Below are 6000 nucleotides of genomic sequence, written 5' to 3'. Positions count from 1 at the left end.
AAGATGCTATTCACACAGTTGTGCGTCAAGTGAGTCAAGATATCCCTATTTATGAACTCAGACCTGAGAGAGGGACAGGGAGATCAAGGGTTTTACATCGTAATCTTCTCCTCCCATGTGACAACCTGCCGCTGGAAACTCTAGTACAGCCACGTGCAAAGAGAAAGAGTCAGGAGAGAAATGAGGAAGCGGAGCAAACAGGGGAGGAGGAAGAGGATGATGAGTATTATCTAGCACCACTTAAGCAGCAATCAAATCCATGCCCACCTGAGACAGTGAATCCTGCGTGCACTAGTACACCTGTGGAGCTTGAATGCATACACTCTGAGGAAAACCTGTCAGCTGAGCCAGAGAAAGAACAAGAAATGGCACACGAAGTTGGGTACTTGCCGGAGGAGGAGAATGACAGCTACGTTGAAAACAGCTGCGTTGAGGATCTACCTGTGGAGAATGACAGCTACGTTGAGGATCTACCTGTGGAGAATGCTGTCCCATCACCTGCTCAAAGTGACCCCAGTAGTAAGGAGCTTCAAGGGCATCGACGACAATGCAGACGACCAAAGGTCTTCACATATGATAGGCTTGGCTCACCAGCCTGCTACAACATAAAAGCACCACCTCTGCATACAAACTTAAAGGTGCCATGGACACACACTGTACCGCCATACCACTTTCAGCAGTACTATGGATATGAGGGTAGTGACATTGCACACCATTGAACTGAGTAAATGCACATACATTACACTCAAAGAACACATAAAAAGGAAAATGGACGGCAGAGGTCACATTCAAAGTGATTGTTGACATGAGATACATTTATGGGCTGTGTTTTCACACAATATATCATTACATGACACTGTTACAGTCAATCATATCTCACTCACCTGTTTTAAAGGAGTGTAGTTCACTTGGACATGCTGCACAGGCAGAACTGTTAACAAGGTAGCAACGGACTATGTTGAAACTATGTGTGACAAAGGAGGTCAAAAACAAATGTATGAAAAGAGTTCCAGACTGTAACATTGCACTTTATAGGTAAATGTACTAAACATGTTTAGCCTGAAATAATGCATATTCGAGACCGTTTCTTCTGGCCACATATGCAGCAAGAAGTAGAGCACTCACACACACAACATACATTCAGGGACTGTAAAAAACAAAAACAAACGGAGAGCTTGTGAACATATGTTTGTCATGCAATGATGGACTTTCTACTAAGCCAAGGGCTTAAATGTGTAAATTGAGTGTGTGCACTTTTGCCAGACTGAACAGTGAGCGTGGTATGTGTTTAATAAATGTTATAGATGTTGCTGACATGTAGGCATAATATTGTGGATTAGAATGTCGGGACGACATCTGTTTTGAAGGGGAGTGTGTAATAGATATAAGTCATGGTTGATGACCTTCCGGGTCTGTCCAGCAGAGGGCGCGTGTTGCTTGCCGCGGGTGCATAATACATAAGACTTGAAGCAAGCTAACATCGTCTCTGTTTCCTTTGTCTTATATTTTCCCCATATTAGGTGAGTTCATCCGTGAGAAACGTTATATATGTAGACTGACTGTGTATAATATTTATGTGAATAGTGATAGTTGTTAGAGGTATTTTTGGAGGGTTTCTCTAGGTTCTGTAATTGTTGTAGCTGTGTATGCTAGCTTTGCGAGCGCCGTTAGCTATGCTAGCGCAGCTAGCTATGATAGTGTAGTTTAGCTCCAAGAAGGGGAGTTTGGGTGTTAATTTGGATATGTATGTTTGTACTGTGCATTTAAAAAGTGACATCTTGTGTGTTAAATTGGATGTATGTTTGCAATACGCGCATTGTTAGTGGTTGTTTTATATCAAGAATCCATGTTCTGTATTATACAGCGTGCTATGTGTACCATGTTGTTGGCGGGCATAATACATAAGACTTGAAGCAAGCTAACATTGTCTCTGTTTCCTTTGTCTTATATTTTCCCCATATTAGGGGCATAACACTTGCAATTTATCGTGTTTTTATATCAAGTTTGGAACAGTCAATTAAGATGTATGTGTGTCTTTGTTATTAGGCTCATGGAGAAACCCTCGATGTGATCCTGAAAGGAATGCAGGTTGGACTGTTGATTGGACATGAAGGCCCTCTGCTTGACTCATTTCCTCTGGAAGCCTTCAATGTGGCTGTGGTGGTAGAAGAGAAGATCATCCTACAAGACCTCCGAGATGTGCCCACAGGCTTCACCATGTTAATGGGGGCAATCTACTGCCTCAACTTTGAGTACCCCCGCAACATGAAATACTCTTTTGAGTTCCTTCAAAAGGTCGTCATGACCACAGGGCCGTATTCATGGAGTCAACATTGGGGGGGACCAAAAATTCAATAAAAATTGGAATACTAATTTCCTGCCATTCTAAAGGAAAATACATAAAAAATCACTAACAAATAGGATACTTTAAAACCTGTTAAACCCCATGGCCCTGCCCGTGGGGGCAAAACACAACAATAGTCACGAAACTGTGTATCAGGCATGGGTGTAGAAAGCATCCTCAATGTGGGTGGGACAATTTGACGGGGGGTGTGGGCGGGCGGGAGACCTAAACTCCTCTAGGGGGGTCCGGGGGCATGCTCCCCGGGGGGATTTTTTTTAAATGTTGAAGTTAAAAGCACCAATCTGGTGCACTTTGAGAGCAACATTAGGGACTAAATGTATGGATACATCTCATCAACACCCATGTGAAACAGAACTGAACAGATGTACTTTTTCTTTATGCATATTTTACAAATCACTCCCTTTTCAAACTGTAGTATGAGTTGGAATTAGGCTTGGGCGGTATGACGGTATTACGGTATACCAGGGTATTTCGAAATACCGTCAGTATGATTTTCAATACCGTGACGTCACAGACTGTGCGCCAAATCATAGATGCGTTTCATTCTATTACACTGACACGGAGTTTTGACAGGGACGACATTGGTTGTAATGCACAGCACGCGCCAGCAGAGGGCAGGGGAGGGCAGTCCGTCTTTCCCGCTCTCAGAGCTCAGCACAGAGCTGAGCTGAGCAAGATGGCGGCAGCATTTGCCGGCCCCGAACTCGGACAACTAGTAAAAAAGAAAAATGCCTCTGCGCCTGTTTGGGACTATTTTGGGTTTACTCCTCGCCAGTGACTTCATCCAGCACAACGAGAGACGGAGGCACTTCTTTGGGAATGTTTAAGACGGGGTGAGTGAGTGTTGACATTTTTTAATCCTATGCAACTGGTTGATGGTTTTGTAGTCGAGGTCGGACGGTTTTAAAAACGAAAGCATTTACGTGCTAAACATTCACGCGAGTAATCCAATGAATCAAATGGAAATAAGGTTTTTAACACATGCACGGAATAATATTGCCAAACTAGTTCGTGAATATAGCAAACTTTATTCAATAAGTGTTAGAAATTAAAATCAATGTTTTAATGGGGAAATGTAGTTTAAACATGCCGTCAGTTTTAATGCTCTTTTATACTGAAAAACCAGAAATTCTTGTGCACAAGCAGTTAAGCTTTTATTCTGAAAATCCTTAATCTACGCATGTAGCATGTGGCTAATATACGATTTCCTAAAGAGGTGAATTTAGTAGCGAAATGATATGGAGTGGTGCAAACCGAAACCTACTGATTTAACACTACAACTATAGATGTCGAGATACTACCATGCTGAATATTAAATGAAGGTACAGTTTATTTGAATACATTATTGTTTACAGACGAGAGTAGCATGTGACAACATCCGGAATGACCGGAAACCAAACGAGCCGAGAAGTATTTTTTAGAGTATTGATTACAGCGTTCAGAATGTGTTAAATGAAAAGTGATGAAAGAGAATATGAGGAGAAAAGGCGTGTTAAGCATATATTGGATGTGAAAGGAGCCAATCCTCTGTTTAAATGCAACAACGGACATTGGAGACGAGGCGAGCCGGCAGGCGGGGAGGAGCAAGCAGAGGATATATAACAGCACCGGAGGAGAGATCCAACTCTTGGCTTCCCTAACGAGGAGCGGATCACAGCTGTTTGTCTGACTGAACAATATCATGCTTGTGACCAACCCGCGCCTTTTTTAATTAAAGTACCCAATTGAACTTTCACAGAGACTCCATTTAGTCTCCTTTTAAAGCTTCTCTCCTGGACGGGAGAATAACGAACACAGTTTACATAAGTCAAGTATTTACTCCCGGAAAATGTTTATGTATGATGATATATTGTTAACTGAGCTCACTATGGAAACAACGTCGGACATCTACAAACGCGTCCTGTATCCGATCTTAAAATGTGCCATTTGCACAATGTGTCATGTATGCAGCCCTTGTTTTGCACTTGCGCGCACGTCGCGGCACTTTACGAGCGTCTACCGGCTCGGGCTGTTTTTTACACCGAAAATATAATATACCGTTCGAAACATCTATTTGCCGCCGAACGCCACCTCACTCAAGTCGACCCAAGTCATACCGTCAGTGGTGGCTGGTGGAAAATATTTTTGGTGGGGCTGGCTGTTGATATACTGAGTAAAAAAATTTTTGGGGGGAGAAATTACCCCTTAAATTGGGACTGATACCGTCATATACCGTATACCACGGTATGATGTCAGCAAGGTATGACGGTATGAAAAAAATGATACCGCCCATGCCTAGTTGGAATGATTTCATACCTGTTATTCTGTTATTTTGTATAACTATAATGAACATATAAAGGTGTGCCTTGGAAATACTTGTTTTGCATCAATCTTGATACAGGGTACTTATTATATGTTATAGTTTGGATTATAGTTTTACTATCCCATCATTCAAGGGTGGTTTTCACAATAAGTAATGGTTTATTTTTTGCACGGACACTATCATTTACATTTTTTTACTATGTTCAATCTGAATTTACTTTAAAAACATCTATATTGATTCTGACTTTTTCTAGATCCAACTCACAGGTTTATCATTGCTTTGAGAAAAAAGATTATTCATTTAACCATTTTTAGAAGTGAAGATATAGTCAATTGTTCTGGGAATGTCATTTTCAAACCTGAGACCTGAAAAACAGGCTTGGGGCTTAACTGGTTAAAATGTTTTACCATAATGTCTAATTGTGCATTGTATTACATCGCCCTATTTTATCTAGTTTAGCTTTTCTTGTTTTGTTGTTTGTAATGGCAGAGATTAGGGATGAATAAAGTACAACTATAACCATAATCACATTAAAGCATTTAAATCCATAGAAAGGTCTGTGCCACGCAATTTCAGTAGGAACAGGAACACTTTATTGCCCTTTTGTTTTACAGCCACGACTCGCACTAGCTGCTTGCCGCTCATTCAAAATTAAAAAGCCCCCCAACTTCCTCCCAGACACCCGCCCAAAAAGCCCAACCCTCAAGTAAAGGACCCAAAAGCCTTTTTGCGCTTATCGCTGGCATATTCCTTCAAGGTCCAGTCTGTCCAGTTTCTTCTGGTGCACATGACATATGGCCACATTATTCAGCCTCGTTTGACTCATCGATGATCTAAGCCATGTCTTAAGCCTCCTCAGGGCACTAAAACTCCTCTCAGCCTCTGCAGAAGAGGCAGGGACGACCAACAGAAGCCTTACTAAAGCTTCCACCTGACCGAAGAGACCTCTCACCTCTGGCACCATTTCCCGAATAGTGCTAGCAACATCTGAGCTTGTTTCATAGGTGTAATTAGCCCCAAACATGGCCAGCTGCACCTGCAGTAGTCTTGAATTCAATTCAGGATACTCTTCTACCACCTTGTCCATGTCTCCGTGTAGCAGCACATTTTCAAGCTGCTGTAGCTTGTGGAATCCAGCTTGTTCAAACCTCTCTATGAATTGAGTATTCACTGTGTCCAAGGCATTGTCGAATTGGACTCTGCACAAGGACTGGGCATCGGGAGGGATATGGGCTGCAGCCTGACCGGTGTAACGCTTTGGACGTGAGGGGATCTGAATTGGTTGTAGGTCCAACTTTGTTGCCACAGCAGTTGCTTTCGAGAACAATACATC

Source organism: Notothenia rossii (assembly GCF_949606895.1).
Source record: "Notothenia rossii genome assembly, chromosome: 11".
NCBI lineage: Eukaryota > Metazoa > Chordata > Actinopteri > Perciformes > Nototheniidae > Notothenia > Notothenia rossii.
This window is presented reverse-complemented; position numbering follows the sequence as displayed.